General features: G+C 36.7%; 1 pseudogene; it reads right to left on the bottom strand.

Annotated features, from left to right (window-relative positions):
* The window catches only part of LOC128111436 (collagenase 3-like), a 108,351-nt pseudogene extending 85,081 nt beyond the window's left edge, over positions 1 to 23,270 (bottom strand).
* Positions 23,271 to 24,245: the final 975 nt, after the last annotated feature.

Genomic DNA, 24,245 nt, shown 5'->3' with positions numbered 1-24,245 from the left:
TTAATGATAATTACACGGCATCCACAATCTTGATTTCACACATCTAAATCCTTGACCTTATCATTCAATTTCTGATGCTTGCCCACAAAGCACAACTGAAGAAATCAGGTTAAAAACTTACCAGGCCAATGGGACCTTCTGTCAACATTCTCTCCACCCACCAACCTCATGTGCTCACTCAACTCTCTAATTAATTATATCCCGCAACTCATTGTTATAAGCACAACTCCTTTGCACTCTTTCCTCTAATTTACAATAAATTGAACCAATTTAGTTAGGGTGATTCAACAGTCCACCTTTTGATGGTGGCCTGCTCTCAGTATATTTAAAGACAACTGCTTACTGCTTACTTCTTTACTGGATTCTGTCAAGAATCAGCCACCTGTAGCCTAATACACAGTTATGTTCTTAAACTACTCACTTGAGCCTGATCTCACTTGACAAATTATATAACTATATAGATATACTTTAAATTTTTTTTTCAATTTTTGTTGTACATGTAAATAGTGTTTTGTGTTTTGCCTGCTTGTATTTCTGCGTACCATATGTGTGCAGTGCCTGGAAAGGCCAGAAGATGGCAACAGATCCCCTGAAACAGTAGTAACAGACAGTTGCAAGCATCTATGTAGGTTCTGCAAATCAAATGCTGGTCCTCTGGAAGAACAGCCAGTGTTCTTACCTGCTGAGCCATCTCTCCAGCCACTGCTGCAGATAAACATTTAAGTAAGTTATAAAATATTTCAGTAGAAAGTAGAGACCAAAGAAAGAAAGAAATTGCACAACTGTATAAGGTATTTTTACTGGTGGTACTTTAGTAACATGTTACAGATTGCCTTCTAGATTGTATGGTACAAAAACCCATGAATTCTCCACACTGAAGAAGGCTACAAGTTTCTGAATGTTGTGAAAGTGTAGATGAGCTAGAAGTAGATGGTCAGAGTACAATGGCTAAAATTGATTTGTGTGCTGTGATACAAATATTGTTAAAGGAATTATCTCAAATGTTTCTGTGAAATGTACAAAAAGTAGAGCGGATGAAGAATAAGGCATTGAAACATAAAAGAAATGATAATCTGCCCAGGCATAGTAATGTAGAGGAGGTTGCTGTTATTGATATGAAGGTCATACGTAAATGTAATGTAGGTGGAAAGTGACTGAGAGGGGAGGACATGGCTGCAACTAAAGGGTTTCATCTGGATCCTGATAGCATGTACTTAACAGACACTGAACTTCTGTAAGAGAAGGCATATTTAAAAAAAACATGAAATGTCAGAAAAAAAGGATACCACCTATGCTCAGGACTTGAAGTCTCATGTAAAAGATAAAGAAGATAGAACACTCCCGGGTGACAGAGTTATTGGGGAACTGTGCTTAGTAGAGAAATATGGTTCCAGAATGAGTTAGACAGGATATTTGGGTAGGTTGACAAAAACAAGGGTACTCTTTCTATAGATTTCAAGATTGAAAGAAAAACAATGACGTCCTTGTGACATCTGTTTAAATTGGCTATACTGGTGGGATATTAAAATTGTCCATATATATTCACTAGCCCCAGGATTACTCTCTAGCCAATTTAGTGCATTCATAAACCATTTGATAATTTTACCTAATTAAATATATTTATTCTTGATTCCCAGCCAAAATAGTTAGTGGGAGCATACTCATTTGAGTAATAATACATTTAGATAGAAAAATACAGGTATTCAATTGAGATGAACCTAAATAGGATCAACCTGTAGTAATCAGTATTTTGGTCAGGTATTAATAGCATACCCCCAATTAAATACTTTGAAAATATGCCCTTATCATCTTATATTTCTAGGCACCTCATTATAAAATTGAATCAAAACCAAACTTTTATTTATATTAAAAAATAATCCACTTCTTGATTTTTCTCATTTAGTATGAAAATTACATTCTATAAACACATGTTATATGCTGCGTCTGAACAAAGAAAATTGTATAATTGTCAGTTAGAGTTGATGTGAAATCATTTAAAATCAGAAACTTCATGGTACATTAAAATTTAGATTTTCCTTCAAAATTGTGTCATTTTAAAAGAAAAATACACTCATTTCCCCATAATAGTATGTAACTACCAGCTGATTTTAAATATAAATGTTCTCTAATCAAGGTGCCTCTTATAATTTAGGAATGAAAGTAAGCCATAAAATATTTTCTTATGTACAAAATATTCTTTGTTTGGAGAAAACAAAAGAAAGAGAAAAATCTGTTATTTTTAGTGTTTCTTTAATTGTTATAACATTGGCCATAGTCAATGCTAATGTTCATGGCTAGATTAGAGACTGAGCACACAAATCCAGTAAGAAGAACTAATAACAGTTGATAGTATTTGTAAGGGATGTAATATTATCAATTCTACTTTGTACATGATGATAAAGAAGGGCAAAAAATGTTACTTGCCCCAAACCTCAATACTCATTAAAAAACTTTTCATATCATAAAAATCAGAATTTTTGTATTTGTCACAGTAACTTGTTTTAAAGCCACTTATTAAGAATAGCAACTCCAAGACAACAAAGCTAAAACCAAAAAGACCAAAAAAAAACATAATAACAATAACAAATATGGAGTCTATTCTGTGTGAGAGAGATAAAAACACGAATTTAGGTTGTTAGAGAGGTTGGGAAGATCTGGAGATCTGGGAGGACTTCAGTTAGGGGAAAAGAATATGATCGAAATACATTGTATGCACATTATTGTAGTGGGTAGCTGTTGCAGCTTTGACCTGGAAGTACAACCCCCAGTGAGGCTTCTGGTAACTGCCACACCTACCTATGATGAATCCTGGGGCAGGGGCTGAGACAGGAGCCCTTAAGACCAGAGATCCGGATGTGCAGGCTCTCTTGGTTCCTGGTGATCCTGGGTGCTGGAAGACAGACTGAGTCAGAGTCCTCCAGAGAACCTTGCTGGACTGCACATCACCTCTCTCAGATCCTGCAACCAACCTTTTTACTGGCTGTGAGTTACCCCAAAATAAACCTCCATTTTAACTGCATGGAGTTTCCTTGATAAATCTCCACAATACATTATTTTAATCAATGAAAATAGAAATATTAATTCCAACATCAAGAATGGGTTACCTCTCTTTGTGTTGTTATTCCATGGGGTCCCATACACTTCCGAGTACTAATCTTTGCTATTGCTCTTTGTTACTCTCTAGAACTTGATTGTAGGGACACTAGTGCTGAAGACACCATGTACTTGAGTCATAGAACACAGAAAAATCTGGATAGTACTCATCTAGGAGCTCCATCTCTACTGGCTAGCTTTCACAGTTTGGGAAGATGCTATGCACACTATTGGATGATAAAAGTAATCATTAGTTTCACCAAAAAGTGAACTATGCAAAGCTACAATGAAAACCTGCCTGGCCACTGGCAAAATAATGTGATGAATATTATAGGAGTATCCAACATTATGACTGCTTTAAGATCCGCTCCACGACATGGAACCCATCCCTGGCACTGTCAATGAGGCCATAGACCCTAGAAGAGACCCTACTATTATTCTTCTAAATGTACATAGCATTAAAATGACTCCTAATGACCTCTTGTTTTGCTCATAGATCAGTGCATCTCTTAACACTCATCAGAAAAGCTTCTTCTTACAGTAGAAGGTAATTAGCATAGAACCATCCCCTCCATCTGATCAAAGGGCAGAAACTTTGAATAAGAGATCTGGGAGTGCTCAGCCCTAAATGGGACATCCTATTACACCCCTCCCCTCAAGGCTCAGAAATCTATGAGGAAGAGGGTGCAGAAGGATCTTAAGTATAACAGGTGATGGGTGCCTTCAAGGATATGGTGTTTTTCAGATACAATAAGGAAGTTGCAGATATGAACTCACAGAGATTGTAATGACATGCAAAAGAACTCCATAAGCTCAAGCCAGAAAAAGACAGAATATAGGCAAGGAGGTGGGCATAAAGTCCACCACTAGCTGAGGAGCTGTTGCATTTGATAGGTGCTAGGAGGGGGAGAGTCAGTTTTCTTTAATGGTGTGACTCCTGGTATATCAACCACACCCAAGGGCAGGCTCTACATTGTAGAGTAGTTAGCCAACACAAACTGGGATGGATGGGTTTAAGAGAGGGAGGGTAGTGGGGAGAACATGTGTGGATTGAGAGATGAAAGCGGACCTGATAGGAGTTGGAGGAGGAAAGTATGTTCAAAATGCACTGTATGTGTGCCATTCACAAATATTAATTGCTTCATGTGAATATAGTTTCAAAACCTTCATTAAAATACAACATATTAAATTCACCAAAACATTATGGTGCTTAAAATTAGAAAGTAAAGGATAAAGGTTTTTTAAAACTAGCCAGAAAAAAAATAATTACACAAAATCTATTTGCCAGCAACTCCAAAAAACATATTACTGAGAAAACAGATTGAGTTTGATAAATAAGTAATAAAATTGGGGTCACAAAGGATTCAGTGGGGTAAGGATTATTTAGCAACATAATACAGGGAAGAAAGAAGAAGTAGCATAAGCAGCCTCACTTTGTGTTGTCATCTTTAATTACTATTTAAAAGCAAGGGATCACCAACATCTTCTTCACTAGGACAGACTTTCATCAGCTGTGAGTATAGGGTGCCCTTACTTTTGAGGCTCATCTATGGAAGAGCAACTCAAACACCACTCTGTAGCTTAAGTTTTCCTGCCTGGCCCACAGTCAGGACAAATCTCTCTCACCTGCCAGTCCCACAGCTGCTCAGACCTGACCAAGTAAACACAGAGACTTATATTGGCTACAAACTGTATGGCTGTGGCAAGCTTCTTGCTAACTGTTCTTACAGCTTAAATTAATCCATTTCTATAAATCTATACCTTGCCACTTGGCTCGTGGCTTACCGGCATCTTCACATGCTGTTTGTTATCTTGGTGGCTGGCAATGTCTCCCTGACTCAGACTTCCACTTCCCAGATTTATTCTCCTCCTTGTCCAGCCTATACTTCCTTCCTAGCCACTGGCAAATCAGTGATTTATTTATTGACCAATCAGCAACACACTTGACATACAGACCATCCCACAGCACCACTCGCTGGAAGCTCCCACTTTTAACGCAGCATTTCATGTTTGAAAGGGACTGAACCAGAGTAGAAAGAAATAACTCCAAGCAACCAACTCTTTCTCAAGAAGAGAAATAATGTTTGGGAGATAGGACAATAATGTTTGGGAGATAGGACGTGCTAACTTACAAAACAATAAAACCAAGGTTCTCTTTTTCCTTGGACAGTTTTGTCTGAGTATGGCCTTCTGATCATATTTTCCCCACCAGCTTCACTCTTCCCCTCCCACTCCTGCCGACCTCATGCTTTGTCCCTACTAGTCCCTTCCTTGTTTTCATATCTGTGCAGATTCTGTGTTGGTTGTCACAGCTGCTACATTCACTATTGCAACAGCCATGCTATATGCAGAAGGCAGCATCTTTAAAGTCCTCCTCCCGATCCTCCAGCTCTTAGAATCTTTCCACATGCCTCTCCTGAAAGGCCCTGTGTCTTGATGTGGATGATAGAACTGACTACTCAGCAGCCCCTCATGCTCAGCACTTTACTAGGTTATGTTCTCTACTTTGGCCATTGACCATTGTAAAATGAGGCTTCTCTGACTAAGGCTAAGAGCTTCACTAGTCTATAAACATAAATGTAATTATTCAGTAGGAAATTTTACTATAGGTTCATTTAGTAAAACATCAGTAACAAATTGTTCCACATCGTTTGTGGCTTCCCTAGCTGTTGTCTCTCACGGTCGGTAGGACTGTAAAGTGGAGCGGCCCCTTCAGAAACCGCTGTGGAGATTCCTTCAAAAGATAAACTACCATATGCTTTAGTCGTATCACTCAGATGCATACACTCAAAGGATTCTTTGTTTCGACCTACCACAGAGATACTTGCCCATTCATGCTCTCACTGCACTATTCACAATAGCAAGGAAGTGGCACCATGTACCAGACCAGATGTCCATCAACAGATGAATGGCTAAGGGAAATGTGATGCATTTACACAGTAGAATCTTATTCAGCACTAACAAAGAAAAAATTATGAAAATTTTAGGAAAATGAAAAGAACAGGAAAAGACAATACTGAGTGAGGTAATCCAGGTCAAGAAATACAAACACTGTATGTATTCTCTCATGTGTAGATTCTACTTGTGAAATTTTACATTTCTGTGCTAAGTTAGAGTGAATGGTTATCAAGGCCAGAAAGCAAGAGAAGACCGTTCGAGTAGAAGAGGGGCTGAAAGTGAGATAGTAAGTCACATGTGATACGGCAATAGAGGGGGCAAATAATATGGATTTGGCAGTAGGATGGAGATGGGCGAAAAAGGCATTTGGAAGGGATGATCATTTACAAACTTTGTACTAAGAAAATATGAAAAAAAAATCCATGTAGGAACCAAGAATTGGAGAAAGTGGAGGCAGACAGAGCAGCAGCAGAAGCAGCAGTATGAATAGAGCTGCTCTGCAGGGAGAGTTAAAGTAGCTCCCCAGAAATTATAGGTCACAAAACCAAAATCCTAGTGCCTGGTATATCATATATCCCTATATGGAGTGACATCAACAATCTTCCCCATCTGTAAACACTGTGAACTTCAATAATGATTCCAATGGTGGAAAGATATGTCCATGAATACAATAATGGCATGAATGTATGGAATATTCCTTTACACTGTGTGAATGTATATCTCCATGATTGGTTTAATAAAAAAAAAAAAAAGTTAACCAGCCAGGAGTTGGACAGGATAATGTTAGGGGGGGAGCCAAACAGAGAATGCTGGGAAGAAGAAGGGTGGAGTCAGAGAAGTAGTGAGCAGGCACAGAGAGAAGTGAGATGAATATGCCATACTGAGAAACGGTACCATGTCACGTGCAAAGTGTAGATAAAAAAAATATGGGTTAATTGAAAATCTAAGAGTTAGCTAGTAACAAGCCAGAGCTATTGGCTGGGCATTTATAGTTAGTATTAAGCCTCTATCAATTGCTTAGGAAAGAGGCAAAAACTGCTAAATACAATTTTATGGTATAATGCTTTTATATGTTAGGTTTGCCATACACAATGATGGAAAGGAATCTAGTTATGTATTAAGTGAATGATCTTTGTGTCTGAAAGCCCCATCTCACTTTTTTCTGCATACACAGATCCCATGCATCTACAAAAAAAGTATATTCTTTGAGTCATTCACAGATCTGGGTTGATGTAAATTCTCCTAGGAAAATAAAAGATGTAAAAGCTCTGGAATATTTTTAGATTTGCCTTGCTTGACCATGTATCCAGGATTCCTAACACTGCTGCACTTCTAATGAAATTATTGACTTAGAGGTAATTTTGAAAATCTATTAATTTACATATTTATTATAAAAGCTAGTCAAATGAAACATTCACTAAAATAATCATGAGATCCAAACTTGAACACTACTTATTCTATAATTCTATTAAATAGCTTTGTTTTTTTATATGCACAGGAAACAGCAAGCAGTCTAAAATAATCTTTGCTATAGCGTCAGCTATTACATTCTTTTAGAATATCGTTTTTATCTGGGGATGCTCTAATACAGAAACATATAATGCTTGGCACTGTGAAAATGAGTCCTTTTCCTTTGTTGTTTACACAAAGAGTCGTTCATTCACACTGTATATTGGAAAAATCGTATCGCTGATAACGTGTGTGTTCTCTTTTATATTTCAAGTTGTGAATCTTAAACTTATTGTCTTAATCGACCATTAAAACAAAGTAATAATTGGCTTCTCTCTTTTATTTCATAATGGCTCTCTTTCATCCTTCCCCCCTTTCTTGCTCTGACCTGAGGTTAATAAATATAGGAAACAACTAAAATAGTAAGATTAATTTAATTTTAATCTCTTCCAAGTATTAGATCTTTCTGCTCTGTTGAGTATGAAGTAAACATTAAAGAAAAGTGAACACTTAAAATAATCTTTCATCATTCTGTTTGAACCCTCAAGGCACTGAAGGTAATAAACAAAAGAGAAAAGAAATGGAATAAAATATTTCTGAGTGATGTACTGTATTTAATCTCCTTCCTTTATTCTTCAGATGTTCTGCCTATTTTCACAGAGATTCTTCCAATGTATGAAAATTGAGTCTGTATATTTTGTAAATATTATTTTAAGGGGGCTCCTTTGGATAGAATACCTAAGTCTTGCAAACTATCACAGTTGTTTTTAAAAGCAGTGGAGTTTATCCTGAGGCCAACAGGTAAAAATCTATAAAGACAGTCTGAAAAAGATTAAGTACTCCCTTGGGAAGAAAATAATTAAGAAAGATTTCACTGAAAAATACAGAGCCAAACATGATAGAAATGATGTCAGGCAGACGATTTTCCACTTACAGGAGATAGCAAGATGAGAGCGCAGGAGCGGGAGAGGGGGAAATTCAAGGCAGATGGCAGGAAGTCCTCTTTCATATGGACGATAAAATGCTTGGGAAAGAAGCCTAGGCAAAAAAAGTCAAAGGTGATGTGAACCCCTCAGATACTGGTGCAAAAGAAATTCAAAATGAAATAAAATAAACATGTTTAAAATGGGCAGTATAAAATCACAGAAGGCACATTATTTTTATACTTTTTACCTGATGAATTTTAATTATAATTAAACAAGTTCGAATTGAACAAAATTTTATAAAAAGAAAATTTATTATAACTTATTTTAAATTAATTTCTCATGCTAAGGGAAGGAGACAGTAGTGATTTTATGAAGTAGGTCTTCTGCCCCACCACACGTAAGTCGTTCATTCAACAAGGTAACTCTAGTACGAGCACCATCTTCTACATTCTGCTAGTCATGGCAGTATCTTGAATCAGGTACCAATGTTGTTCTTCTAAAACTAAAGTCTAGACTCATAATTTTGAGAGCTTCTAGTATTCTAAAGATCATTTTATTTAATTCTTTGAGGTTATGGAAATTTAATGCACGCTTATTAAACTGTGGTCAGAGTTCCAAATTGAACCTTCTGGCACCTCTTAATATCGTTTCCTGGAAGGATTCAGAACTAATAGTCCACAATTTTTTTCTTCCCACAACTACCTAACAATACTAACCTTTTACTTGCACATGTTGGTACTTAAAATTGGTTATTGCTCAGAAGTTCTCAGTTTTTTTAAAAAAATAATTTTACAGAGCATAACCTAAGCATTTTTGCTACCTCCTGCTTGAAACAGATTAAAAATAATATAAAAATTCATATTAATAGTCTAGAACCAAAATAAGTCTTCCAACTATCATGTGTTGTTCCTTAACATTCATAGTTCCTAACAATATTGAAAGATAATCTATTGAAAATCAACAAACAGGTAATATTTTTTTCTGTAAAAATACCAATAATGTGATTAGCAATATGTCCTAGGAATGCATTTGAGAGCTAGTTTTGTCTTAAGAACACGTGTGCTGAGGTACATGTTTCCAAATCTGTACTCTAGTAGGTGTTTGAGGCTTCAACATGGCATGATGAAGTGGGAACAAAGACACCTATGAGCCAAAATCAGGCCCTTTCAAATGACAAATCACTGGAATTTTGATCTTGACATTCTTAAACCCCAGGAACATGGAAAACAAATTCTGTTTGTTTATAAAACAAAACAAAAAACACTTAAAGCATTTATTTTACCATGCATTACACAAACAACTTCAAAACAGATATGTTGCCCAGCTGGTGTATGATTTTTCACCCTCCTTGGGAAGACATGCACAAGGATCTATTCACACCAGGTAGTGCACTGACAACAGATTACAGGAACTATTCTATTCAAGTCCAGCATAACGTACCAGTGAATGTATTAGGGCTACTTATAAGAGCATAAATTCACAAAGGCTGAAACATCACCAAAACCTAAGCTCACAAATGTTGGGGCTCACAAAAGTGGGGGCTCACAAAAGTTGCACCTGGGACCACACTGTACAATTTCCAGGCAGCTCTGGTGTTCAGAGAGTCTCGTCTTGGCAGCAATTCCTTCTGCTTGCATAAGCTCATAGAGTGGCCTTGTGAATCTTGCATCAGGAGCTTCCTAGGCTTAGTGGGTTTTTATTTACTTCCTGAGTCTTGAAGAGCCTCCCCACAAGAGGGGATGTCTCAATGCTAAGAAAATATCTACATAAGGGGGTTTTCTACTTTTGCAAAATATTTTCCTAATAGATTTACTATTTATTATCCTATCATTTTTTAATATATGAAATGCTTTGCTATAAAAGTCAACATTTAACAATAAGGAAAATTCAGAAAGACATCATTCCTACACTTTCCACTCCTCAATATTTTACTTCTGTCAGCATAAAAATTATCCATTAACGTATTTCTTGATATATTTAAATATATCAAATACTTAAATTATCAAAGTTGAGCAAATATTTGGGTAGCATTTCAGTAACACAAATCTTTCATTTGTCAAAACCAGAAACCTAAGAAACATTTTTGTTCATGGTATGTTTTGTTCTTTTCCTTAGATTTTTAAAATGCTTTCTGAATTTTTAAAGCAATGCTTTTGTCCTGTTCCCAATTAACAGTCATCAAACTACCCTGCTGCCAGCAAATATTATTCCTCTAAAGTATTATCCACTCATTACTGAAAGGTCTTTTTTTTTGTCCTAAAGTTTAAGTCACAAACTATCATATCTTATATTGACACATTGCCCTGAGCCAAAATTCAAATTCACATCTTCAAATTCAAATTTGAATCCTTTTTCTTTTGCAAATATTTGCAATCTACAGTGTCTGTTAGCACACCATACATTTCTGAGTCATCTTCCTTTGCTCTCAGTTTACTTATGTTCCAAGAAAGTGTAGCATTCTTCATATTGCATGAGATCTTATAATTGCATATGGAGAGAAAATATTATGATGAAATAATAAAAATCAGCTTCTATGACCTTTAAAATCTATGTATTTTTCGTTGTGTACTTTGTAATTGATAGTATCATTAGTAAGGACTACTCTAGATCTATACACTGAGGATAGATATTCATTAGTTCAGAGTAGATGCTAGGAGTCCCAACTCTGAGATTTAAATAGTTTTCAGAGAAGTTGAGAGCTCACATAGAGAAGGAGGGGCAGAATAAACAGAGATATCAAATAAAATACTACCTAGAACCAAAGAAAACTTTCTTCCTACATGCTGCTTTGATATATTTAATATCTTGTCAGTGAACCTTGAACATGTGGCTCCTACTGAGCAGAACTCTTATTGATTTCACATAACTCTGGTGATGCATGAAAGACAATGTTTGTAAGTCTGTCATAAGGAATTAACCTATGTCTGTACATTGAATAAAACATAATTTCAACTGATTAGTTGTGAAAGGCATGTATTCATTTCACTATTCATGGAACTTTTCAGATCAAGAAACTTAATACAGAATTCCATCATACCCTTCAAAGATTGGTTTCAGCATTTCCCAGATACCTAACTCTGATGATGATCAAGTCCCTCACATAAAATGGTACTGTATTTGCCCATAACTTATACACACCCTCTCGAATGCTTTAGGTCTTCTCTAGATTGCCTGTGGTACATAGTGTAATGTAAATGATATGTAAATAGTTGCTATACCACAAAATTTAGGCAATAATGACATAGAAAAAAAGGTCTATGCACATTTCATACAGATGCAATTGTTGAACCAACAGATACAAAGAAAAATACTGTATAAATATTTGGTTTCAAAATCAACCCATTGTTATATATTCTAACTGTTCTAAAATTACATAAAAAGCACAAACCTTGGACATCTAAGTTATCTACCAGTACTTCTGTGGTTGCAAAACATTTTTGGTGTGTTTGGGGAATTATAAAAAGAAATTAAATACCTACATTGAAATCATGTTATACATTCAAAATCATTCATTTAAACAATGTATTAATCAATAAATTCAAGTCACTATGCCAGAGTATGTGTCATACCAGTCATCAAAATGAATATGACCACATGACAGCTTAGGAGTTTATAGTATAGGAGAAACCATGACAGTAATTATTGTACCAGGTTCATTTAAGTGTTCTGAAATCTTATCTGGCCATTTAAAAGACTCAAAAGATATCAGGGAGGATAAAATAAGGGGCATTTAGTATGATTTTCGATGGGATGTTAGTCATGGGAAAGAAGGACTTGAGAAAAGCCTGCATTAATGTGTCTAAGGCAATAATCAAGGATGGAAAGAAAGCTGAAGCTGGAGATTACAGAGGACAGCATGACACCGAGGCCACTTCACAAGTACAGATGGGTGCACTGAGTGCAAGCTAACACAAACTAACAGCATATGCTGCCTGGAAGACACGGAACTGGGCCAACAGAGAGAGCCGTAGCAAGCGTGTCAGTATTTTCTTGAGTTCATTTCTCAAGCCTCACACCTTCTAGGAAGACCAAGTTTCTCTTAATTGTTTGAGTAACAGACCAGTGAGTACTTTGGCATGAAATCAAATTACATATATCATAATAAATATTCCACAGGTAACACTGAGTTGCACTTTTATTAAATTGAATCAATCAGTAATTTTCCACCAAAAAAACCTTGCTTAAGGTTAACCCACACTGGAAGTATAATAATTTTTTTATTAAAAATCTACTGTAAATTTTTTATGAGTCTAGAACAACTTCAAAATTTGAAGGAGATGTGTTTTAGAAGATGTCTGTATTGTAAGAATTTAAAATTTAAGTGAGAATATGACCATAATTCAGAGAAAAATTCAGTACTTGGAAGATTAAAAGTATAGTGTATGTCTAAAAAGAAAATTTTCACAGTAATTCCTCAAGTAATATACCACATTGTAGTTAGTTAAGTACAATCTGTCTTTTCTTTCTGCCATAAAAGTTGTTAGAATGTTTTCATATTTAATTAATTAATACATATTTCTACTCTCCCTATAAAAAGAAACAGTTTTATGAATGGTGAAAGGTCTATACTCTGGAGCCTATTCACTAAAAATGTAGATCCTTGTCTTAGGATGTATTGCTATAATCTCTTTAAAATTGTAGATTTCACCCTTAAAATGAGTGTAATATTAGTGGTTTGTTATAGAGCTTTAAAGATATCATACATGGCCATTTTTTATTTTTCCACTTTTAGTATTTCTTGGCACTTAGTTGTAATAACAGGTGCATGTCCTCCATCAAAGACACAGATACACACAGACATAGACACACACACACACACACACACACACACACACACACACAGAGAGAGAGAGAGAGAGAGAGAGAGAGAGAGAGAGAGAGAGAGAGAGAGAGAGAGAGAGAGAGAGAGAGAGAGATTGTTTACTTGATTCCACATCTTACTGGAATATAAATACCATGAATTAGAGGAACACACGGAACTTATCGTATCTTCAATAACTACAGAATGTCCCCTCTAGTCTACTTTACTTACAAAGGAGGAATTGAGAGAGGGAAGGGAAATAGGAGATCAGCAAGTCATGAATGAAAGCACCCTCTGGAGAAACATGTTCTTGTGGAAACAGATAGGCACTGTGCACATAGTTTAAGAGAGTTGTGACATTTTTTTTTTTTTTTTTTTTGGTTTTTCGAGACAGGGTTTCTCTGTGTAGCTTTGCGCCTTTCCTGGAACTCACTTGGTAGTCCAGGCTGGCCTCGAACTCACAGAGATCCGCCTGGCTCTGCCTCCCGAGTGCTGGGATTAAAGGCGTGCGCCACCACCGCCCGGCCGAGTTGTGACATTTTGGTGAGAAGTAAGGAACAGGGAATAAGGACACTAACAAGAAGGGGGAGACAACATGTGTTGGTTTCAGGTATTGGAGTGAAAGTCCACTAGGACCAGAGGAAAGAGTGTAACATGGAAAAGGATGTGCTAAAGGATAAGAATCTTTAGGGGGGAATGAGCTCACCTTGGATTCAGCATTTCATTCAGGGTGAAAATTGAGTAGGATTGAGAAGCTATGGAGGTAAATTAGATACAGACTTGGAAGGACTTGCTATGCTTTTTATACAGCATGAACTAAGTTTAGGTTTTAAATTTGTATTACTTATTAACTTACTTTATATTTCATCTAATTTTCTAATTACTTTTGAAGAAAATCAAGATTCCTTAACTCAGCTTGCTTTTTGTTCATTTATATAGTGGATGTATTTGTGAAATGTACATATATGTGACATCTTTTATCACTGTGCCATTAAAAATTTGAGCCGGCCTGGGGTCTGAGACCATCTAAATAATAACTATGGACTGTAATTCAGTAAATCACAGTACTTACCCAGGTACTGAGAAGGGCCTCTGTCTATCTAACCCCAACTGTTGCTGGATCCTTTCTACAACATCGCCATCAAGTGGTTGTAGAACCTCAAGGGGAAGAGCTTGCCTGAGTCAAAAAAAATTTCTCTATGTAGTAAGTTGTAGTGAGTTTAACTTCACAGGTAATCAATAAAAAAGTGAGGTATTTAACTAAAAATATCTATCAGCTTTTAATCAAGTCATCCAAGTCTTAAAGAAGATTTTTTTAAGTACATCTTGAGGATTAGATTTGAAACACCTATTTTCTAACCTTAAAGCATTCATTTGTACATATTCCCATGCACAGTATTTGAGCTGAAGACACGAAGAAACCAGGGTTTAGTAAGTACGAAAAGAAATCCAGCAAAAGCAGGAAATGGACAGTATCTAAAAATGGCATGGTATCTCCTTTTTGCCTCCACCTCTTATTTTTGGTTTAAGGATGGCTTCATTATAAAAGATTTATTAGTACTACAAGTAATGTTAGGTCAGCGAGTTTTGGTCAACCCGAGCAATAAACCCTCGGATGTTTAAAGCACTTGGCAAATACCAGCTGCATTTGAAATGAGTTGAAAGGGATGATTGTATAGAGTGAAGTACGCACTGCTCATTCCTAAATACACAGAGTTCTGGCTCCTCCTGCCAGCTCAGTGCTCAGGAAGTCATTCCATTAAGCTGATGCTCCAAGACCTCACTCTTCTCATAAAGCAACTGCAATCACAGAAAGGAAATGAAATAAAATGGCCGACTGTGAATCAAAATAAGACTTTGTTTCTGAGGAAAGATAGCATAACATTTTTACCTTATGAGAACAGCAGGTAACATGACGTGTACTTTACGTAAATAAAGACAGAATTGTTTGAGGATAAAGTAAAATACCCTTCTCGATTCTGGACTTCTTGTATTTCATTTTTTTTTGTGGGACTCAGGATTGAACCTAAGGCCTTGTGTGTACCAGGTAAGCACTGTATCGCTGAGCTGTGCCCCAGGTATATCTTTCAAAATTAGTCTAGCATTATCTATGGTACAACAGCCACATAAAGCACAACCAGAGAGTAGTTCATTAGACAGACACTGCTGACCAAATTCACCTTCATCTATCGAAATATTGTTACTCATTTATACATCCTGACACTGTATTCTGTTGCAGAAAGACACACTTAAAGCTACCCATGTACCTTTGCACATATACCAAAAGGCTTCCTGTGTAGTTGAGTGATTTAGGAGGAAGGAGAATTACAAAGTCAAACCCAATAAGCTACAGTAGGCAATGGGGTGAAGGTGCTAAGAGATGACCATTATATGTATCCCTAAAATTAGGCTTTAAAACCTTTCTTCTCAGTCAGTCATTATTATCATTTCAGAGTTGCTCATTACATTGGCAGGGTCTCCACTCTCTATGGCTGCCATCCAATGTCATTAGAGTCTTTTACTTGCAGTTTGTTCAGGCACTGGCTATTGCTCTTGGGTGTCCCTGCTGATGAGAAATGTCAGGATAGCTTTTAGAGCTGGGTGAGTGGGGATGCTCTGAGATGATTGATTCCTTTTTTCCCCTTTGGAACTGTGTAAAGAGCATGTCTCCTAAGAGTCTTTCCTCCTATACTCAATCCCTGATGTGTCTATAGTTATGCGGTGATTACCTAGGAGGTCAGCTCAGCACCCCCCAGCTCTCACAATGAGCCTGAAAGCATTCTTTTTCATTTGCTGGATGGAATCTTTGCTTTCACATCTAAATCAGACTTTACTTTTTACTATTTTTCAATATATATATATATATATATATATATAGAGAGAGAGAGAGAGAGAGAGAGAGAGAGAGAGAGAGAGAGAGGCAATTTCTTTTCTCTACATTCATCTTTTATTCAGAAAGTATAGTCACATGATAAACAAATAGAACTGATCCCTTTACATTTTGAGGAATATATCCTTATTATGCAATTCCAACTCATTTAACTAAATAGAAACATATTCTCACTGTACCTTATGAACAAACACAAATTACAATTTGATAAAAATTTTACTAGAATGCATTTTAGTAAATATGACTTTAATATGAATATCAAAACCAATTATAAATTCAACAAATATCCGGTGCTACTTGTCTAGTGACAAAGCCAATTACTCATAATTTAAAACGATGTAGTGATTTTCATTATACAATTGCTTTCCTAGATTTGCCACAAAACAGTTCATAGAACTTTCCAAGTCTTAGGAAAGAGGAAATTCCTCCAGTGGTAGTTACCACCATCTAACAATGAGGAACCTAGGAAACAAAGATATTGTGTAATTTCCTAGCCTCACAAAGCTAGTGTATGTCATGCATAAGGTTGACATATATTTTGCAGTCTGGTTACTGGGAACAAGACCATCATGGTTAGAATATTCCGCCTCTCAAAATGATGGTACTGGAAGGCATTATGCACACTATTAAAAGATAAAAGTAATCATCATCGCAGCTACAAAGCCCGTGACCTCCAGTGGTGACCTGCCCGCTTGATATCCTGGTACAACAGTGGCACATATATTGTGGAAGTTACCTACCATTATCTAATTGGATTTAGGGCCCAGTCCATGAGGTGGAGCATACGCTGGACACTACTCAGATGGCCAAGAACCTGAGACTAGATAGGCCTGAGGTCCAGGGGAAAATCAAATGCTATGGCTCAGCAAAGGGAATATAGCAATGACGTCCATCAGAGAAGCTTTCTCTTACAGTAGATGGGAACTAATACAGTTACAACCCACAACTGGACAATTTGCAGAGCGTGAGAGATGTTGAAACACCCTGTCCTAAGTAGTGTTTTCATCAAACCCCTCCCCTCAGGGCTTAGAAAGTTCTGTGGAAGAGGAGACAGAAAGGTTATAAGAGCCAGAGAGGATGATAACACCGCAGAAACAGTGTCTTCCTTTCACAACAGGGCTGGTTCATATATGAACTCACAGAGACTGTGGCCGAACTCACAAGGCCTGCACACACTCAAGCCAGAAAGGTTCCCAGTGCAGACAGGAGAAATTGGACATAAGCTCCCATCCCTAATGATGAAGCGTTCACCAACTGATATACACTTACAAAGGAAAAATTAGTTTTCTCCAATGGAGTTTCACTAGGTATACAAGCCATACCTAAGGATACACAATGCCCAACCACAGATGGCCAACACAAAACTAACTCAATGGTATCTTTGTAGACATTTGTCTCACGTTGTTTTGTTTGGACAATTTTTGTCTTACTTTTTGTTGTTGTTTTGCTTATATATTTTAGATTCCAATTTGGGTTTTTTTGTGTGTGTGGGTTTTGTGTGTGTGTGTGTGTGTGTGTGTGTGTGTGTGTGTGTGTGTGTGTGTGTATATTTCTCATATTTTTTTATTTTTAAAAAAATTCTGGTTTGCTTTTTGGTTTGTTTGCCTGTTTGTTTTCTATACACATTTTTAAATGGGCGATGTTCTTGGGCTGGCTATATTTTGGCATCAGATTTCAATCCTACTTTAGCGTTGGATTTTGAACCTAGAACTAGACTGCCATAATTGTATTTGGACAAAATTGAAACTTTGATTGTTCAGTTTTACATGGGCACATGCTTTTAACATGTTCACATTTATAAATGTCTGTGAAGCGATAACTAAGAAATAAGCCAGGGTTTATCCTACAAGTGATACAACCCTTTCACCGTCATTTTAACAATCTGTCAATTGGTTTCTTTATATAAAAAATGGAATTTTCATATAATTTTAATTCTATTGTAGAAGAAAACTGCACATGAATGTGATTATATAAGCCAAGATAAACTTTATTATGAATCAGTCTTGTATAAAACTGTTTGAATTGGTAGTACTTCTCCCTAAGGATTCCGCCTTTTTTCTCAGCTGGCAAAGTACATAGAACATGGGCATAGGATCCCCTGGGATGCTCCCAAAAACGCAATCATGAAACCTGTATTTAGAACTACTCCATCAAAATCTGTGGATGTTTGGCACCAGAGAGTGCATTTTATTGAGCTCCCATGTGGTTCTTACATGCTAGAATTTGGTAATCATTCCTCTTGAACAATCCCTGGTTCTTCAACCTGCTGACACATTCAAATCACCTGGGGGCTTTGAAAAAGTTGAATAGAGTGAGCCGCAGTACTAAGTGGGCATCGGGCCTGAGCATCTGGTACTAGTAAAGTGCATCAGCTACTTCATATCACCTGTGTACACAGGACTTTGAGCCACTGCCTACCTACAAGTTTATATAGGCAGGCACAAGAAGGAGAGTACACATTTTATTTTTTTTAATTTCAGTAATTGACAGATGATTATTGCATCACTAAATACAAGCCTGTTCATCTTTTCCAGGCTCCTTTTCACCATTTGAGACAAGATTAAACATGAGATGCGCATTGTGACTGCATTTGTACAGGAATAACTGCACCGAACACTGTCGTGCTGATTTCCTTTTTGCCATTAAAATAGGAGCACCTATGTTTTAGTGAGATCTTACAATGGCAGGCTTCATAAAATGGGCTTTGGGGTTGCTTAAAATTATGTTTGTAGCATTTCCTGTTCTGACAATATGTGAACATATTCAAAAATGAGATGCTTTTATATGCCCTGCTCTTCAAGCCCAAGTTATGCTCTTGAGATTTTAATACTATTCATGAGTGATGCTATACAGCTCATTAAACTGCCTCACTCCTTCCATATGGAAATGCTTTGCCTAAAACTGTTCCCTGGAGTGAAAGAAAAAAGAGGAAATTATTTTTAAAATATGTTGGGAGTTTTACGGGGACATGCTATATACTGTATACTCAAATGACAGGTCTGAATGGGCTGTGATGACCTGAGACTTTAATTTTGTGATTTAGACTGACATTAAAATCTTAACTTCTTAGTTCAACGGTGTAATAAGGTGGGATGCAACACTTAATGCTGCTTTCAGAATATATTTTTAAAATTTGATACAGAATTTTTTATAGTTGAGAAATACAACTTCATGGTCATAGCTTTGAAAATTAAAACAATATGTTACAAGATAAGCATAGAAATGTACAATAAACAATGAGTAGGGGTTAAGAGCTAGTTAGATGTAGAGATAACCCTGAATCATTCTGGTTAGCAAATATGAAGATATTTGGAGAAAAATTATTAGAAAAAATTAATATGGCACTATAAACAAAATATCAGTATCTGATTGCTTGCTCAAATATATTAAGAAACATGTCAGATTTCAAAATAATCCAAGGGAAGGGGTCTTGAATACAACTGAAGGCAAATTAAATTTCCTTAGCCAACTGAGATACCCACAGTGTTGAAAGGGCCAGAAGACAGTACTCCCAAATAGCACCTCAGAGACAGTGACATCAGCTTTATAGGTGATATTAAAATCCAGTGGCTGGGATTTTCACACTATGTATCCTATATAATAACAATAAAAACTAACATTATATTTTTTCACACAGTTTTTACTACTCAGGCAAAAGAGTAATGTAATTTAGTAAACAAATGCCAAGCCAATGCCCTAGAGGTCAGACAACAGTATGCAACAGGATTAGGCTTCCTTTCCTTCATTTTAGTCCATCACACTTCTCGACATCAAGCTTAACATAGTTTTTACTTGTAGAAATAATTAATAATTCTTGTGATGACCAAGTATCTTATTTAATTGCTTCTTTCTCAATAAACTGTCATTCAAAGCAACCATATTGGACTCTAAACTCAATGAGGGTACAAAGTAAAGAAGGTAGAGTCAATTTAACCACTATATTTCAAAACCTTACAAGTCTAAAAGTACTGTTGCATAATGTGATGAGGTAATGGTACTAAGAAACTAAAGCATTGTACAATTTCATTTATCCAAGAAAACCTTTCCCCAAAAGGCAGCTGAATCTAACTGTGGGAAAATTGATTGGTGTTTTTGTGCAATATCCTGCTCAGCATAAGCAAGTGACAGTCCACAAATTTGGTAGCCATGGGAGGATTACATTTGGAGTATCACAACTTAAAGGATAGGAGTATAACATAAATTGAATTATAAAAATAAGTATTCGGGAGTTACATTGCATGTTCAGTGTTTCTATGTTTTTTTTTTTTTGTTTTTTTTTTTGGTTTTTTTCGAGACAGGGTTTCTCTGTGTAGCTTTGCGCCTTTTCCTGGAACTCACTTGGTAGTCCAGGCTGGCCTCGAACTCACAGAGATCCGCCTGGCTCTGCCTCCCGAGTGCTGGGATTAAAGGCGTGCGCCACCACCGCCCGGCGAGTGTTTCTATGTTTTATAGTCTCTCTTTGATCTTCATATATGCACACGTACAACACCTAGTATAGGTGAAATAGAAATCTCCAAAGCAATTATATATCAGAGCCTGTGAATGTGACCTTGTCTTTGTGGGTAAGATTAAAAATCAGGGGTGAGGTCATCTTTGATTATTTGGGTCAGCTATAGATCCAATGTTAGGCATCTTTACATGAGGCAGAAGAAAGGAGTTGCAGGGAAAAATTGGAGAAGACCATGTAAAGATGCAGGGAGGGGTCATGGTTACACAGCCAAAAGCCAAAGAAAATTTGTCGCTACCTGAAGCTAAAACACCAATGAAGGACTCAGAGCTGGAGCCATGGCAGGGAATGCAAACTCTAGCTGTTAGAGAATGTGTGGCTGTCGTCTTCAGCCATTCTCTTGGGAGCTTCGGGAAACCAACACAATTACCTAGCTTTTTACACTTGCAACAATGCCTAAAACTACCTTCTCCATGTTCTTTAGAAATATAACGTTGGACTTCCAGAGCTAGAAAAGTAAGAAAGCAAGTGAGTAATGAATGAGTAAACAAATAAATTAGGGATGGATATTACGTAAGGATAGATATTTTTGGGGAATTCTGCCCTCTTAGCATGCTGTGGTAACTATTATTTCAGTCACAGCTGCCGTGTTTATTCTCATGAAGTGAGTACAATATTAGACCCACTAGCTTTTCTTCATGAGTGGGAAGTTGGGCTCAGAGGAGAGTCAAGAAAAGGTCCCAAGGCTGTTCACTAAAAGTGTGAGGTCTGCCCTGTCCTGGAGAAAGAATAGTTGTGGAGCAGTTGCTGGAGGAAGACTTTCTCCAGTAGTGTAGCTGGCAATGAGTTGTCCATGCTCCTCATGGTAAGTCCTCACCCATGTTTCTATAACTACCTCCAGAAAAACTCTTTGGTTCCCTGAGCTAAACTTGGAAGGAATCATTTCTTTGGTCTGCCTTCAGTGCCTTCGCTGGGATAAATAGGTGCTCATTCACGTATTCCCTCCAAAAGTTAACATGATAGATATGCATTCTTCTGGATGATTATTTGAAAAGTATTAAAAATAAAAGAGTTGTAATTCTTATTTCTAAAAGTTCTTATTAGTAAAACAGTGGGCTCTGTTCTATTTAGTTCAAATAAAAACTAAGAATTAAAGTAGCTTCTTGTAAAAATATTTGCATCAGACTTTTGGAAGTAAAAAAGACTTCTTCCACACAAATTTAATAGTTTGAATTATAATAAACATTTGGCCAATGTGGTCCTCTTATGTGCTCAATGTTTCTAAATTTTGTAAGTGCTCTTTGCTCTGCATATATGCACATTCTTATGCTTAATCATATAAAAATATATAACTTGCTTTCGGCAGACATACTTCAAGAAGGTAGTAATATACGGCTTAATCATTTAGATGACAGACATTCCTCACCTATTCTGTTTCCATTTTTTAAGTTGGTTAGGAAAATGTTTGGAAGAATGCATTATATTTAGCTCAGCATTTCATGCATTTCATGGTTGTGTGTGTATGTGTTTTTTTTTTTTTTCTCTTCTACTTTAAAGTGGAAAGAATAGTTTAAATCTCATCACAGGGAACGTCAGCCCACAGGCTCTGGGTTTCTAACCTGCTGGGAATAAAACCCTTTCAGGGTCTCTCACCAATATCACTTTCCCTTTCTCTAAGCGTTTATCCTCTATTTCGCTGCATATGGTTGCACCTGCATGGTGTACCACGTTCACCACTGGAACTGCCAAGAAGTGACTCGCTGTTACCACGGTTCTGTTAGAATCAGCCAGGCCCTCTCTGTCTGTGAAACATCTGCTTTAAGCGATCCTGGAGCAGCTGACATGATCTAATAGTAAAGTAAGCACTGCGGCATTCAGTCGTACAAAAGGGGCTTTGAGCAGAATGATAAATGACCTAAATTAGATGACGATTTTTAAGTACCTAATTTTAACCTTGCCCATAATGAATGCTTTTTCCTCAAGCTTCTTTGCACCTGTCGCTCTCACAAGGCGAGTAAAATACGTCTGCTCGATGTTCAGTTCAGGCTCCATTCTCCACAGATTGTTAAGCAGAGCCCAAAAAGGCTGCAGCCAACCATCAATACGTCCTCTAAGATCCTTCTTTTCTTTTATGTTTCCTCTGATTTCCTGTAGCATCAAAGGTAAAATCTTTCTCCAGAGAGCTGCGCACACAGAACAGAAATAAAAAAATCACATAAAGCCACATAAAAACCTAAAGACCATGCACTTTTCTAAACATACTTTAAGTTAGATTATTGAGTGTTTCTTTTTCCTAAAGATGCTCACATACAGAAAGGACAGTATTTTGATGGAATTTTATATTTACAAATCTGTATCATGAGGTTAATGTGTATAATATATGTAATGTTTTTTTAAGCGTCTTAGTTTTGAGATTTTATGTGATAAAAATATAACGTTGCATCTATACAGCAGCATATATAATTACAACATATCTCCCGTCCATTTCCTCCCTTCAAACTCTCCCTTATACCCCTCCTCGCCTCTCTTTCAAATTCATGGCTTCTTTTTCATTAGTTGATATTGCATGATATATGTATATGGGTATACATAAATATTCATAAATGTAACTTGCTCAGTCTGTATAGTATTACTTGCATGTCTATGTTTTCAGAACTTACCAACCAGGATCACAGAACCAATGTGTGATCTTCCCAAGGGAAGACCATTTTTCCTCCTCTCACAGCTGCTTCGTTGCCTGTAGTTCTTCATGTAGGGATGAGACATTGTGGATGATTCTCATCCACTTTGGCATCTCTGCTCCTTAAACATCTTGACAATAATGGAAATCTAGTCTTCCACATCTTCTAAATCACTCCTACAAATCTATATTCAAACATGTATTAGGAATAGAATAATGGGATTATGTTTACCATCTTGAAAGCAATGTAATAACAGTAACACCCAGGGAACAAAATTCTTTCAGAGAAATGTGACATTTCCTTTGTTTCTCTAAACAGGCTTATTCAATTAAGTTTCCTCAAGACTGTGGACAGAGTTTCAAGTGTAGTAATTGCATGTAGGAGGTGAAGTCAAAATTGATGCATAAGGTTGTGCTTTGATTTTTATCATCTTTTAAAACATGGCTGTATATTATTCCATATATATGTGTGTGTATATATATATATATATATATTTATGAAATAGGTTTGAGAAGATTAAAAGTTGCAATGTTATTTCAATTGTAAACATTTAAATAACTAACTTTAAAATGATTTTCCTCCATTATCATTGCAGAAAGTATCCTTCCTTCCTTGCTTGTTTTTGTTTTTGTTTTTTTTTTGTTTTTTTTGTTTTTTTTTTTTTTTTTGGTTTTTCGAGACAGGGTTTCTCTGTGTAGCTTTGCGCCTCTCCTGGAACTCACTTGGTAGCCCAGGCTGGCCTCGAACTCACAGAGATCCGCCTGGCTCTGCCTCCCGAGTGCTGGGATTAAAGGCGTGCGCCACCACCACCCGGCTCCTTGCTTGTTTTGAATGGATATGATTTTATGTTCTCTCAGCATTATTTAAAGTCAGGTCTCACTATGCACTTATAGCTGGTCTTGAACTCAGGAATCACCTGCAGCAATCCTCCAAATATTGAGTCCTCAGGTATGTGCTGCTAGGTCCAATACGTCTCTTAATTTAAAAAAAATGTATTTTTATAACTAACTAGTAACAATTATGAGTATGTATTTCCAGTGTTTTTCAATACATCTTAATC

The sequence above is a fragment of the Peromyscus californicus genome, unplaced genomic scaffold (assembly GCF_007827085.1).
Source record: "Peromyscus californicus insignis strain IS unplaced genomic scaffold, ASM782708v3 Scaffold_16__1_contigs__length_79575227, whole genome shotgun sequence".
NCBI classification, from domain to species: Eukaryota; Metazoa; Chordata; class Mammalia; order Rodentia; family Cricetidae; genus Peromyscus; species Peromyscus californicus.
The sequence above is the reverse complement of the archived record's forward strand: the minus strand, read 5'-3'. Positions and strand labels throughout refer to the sequence as shown.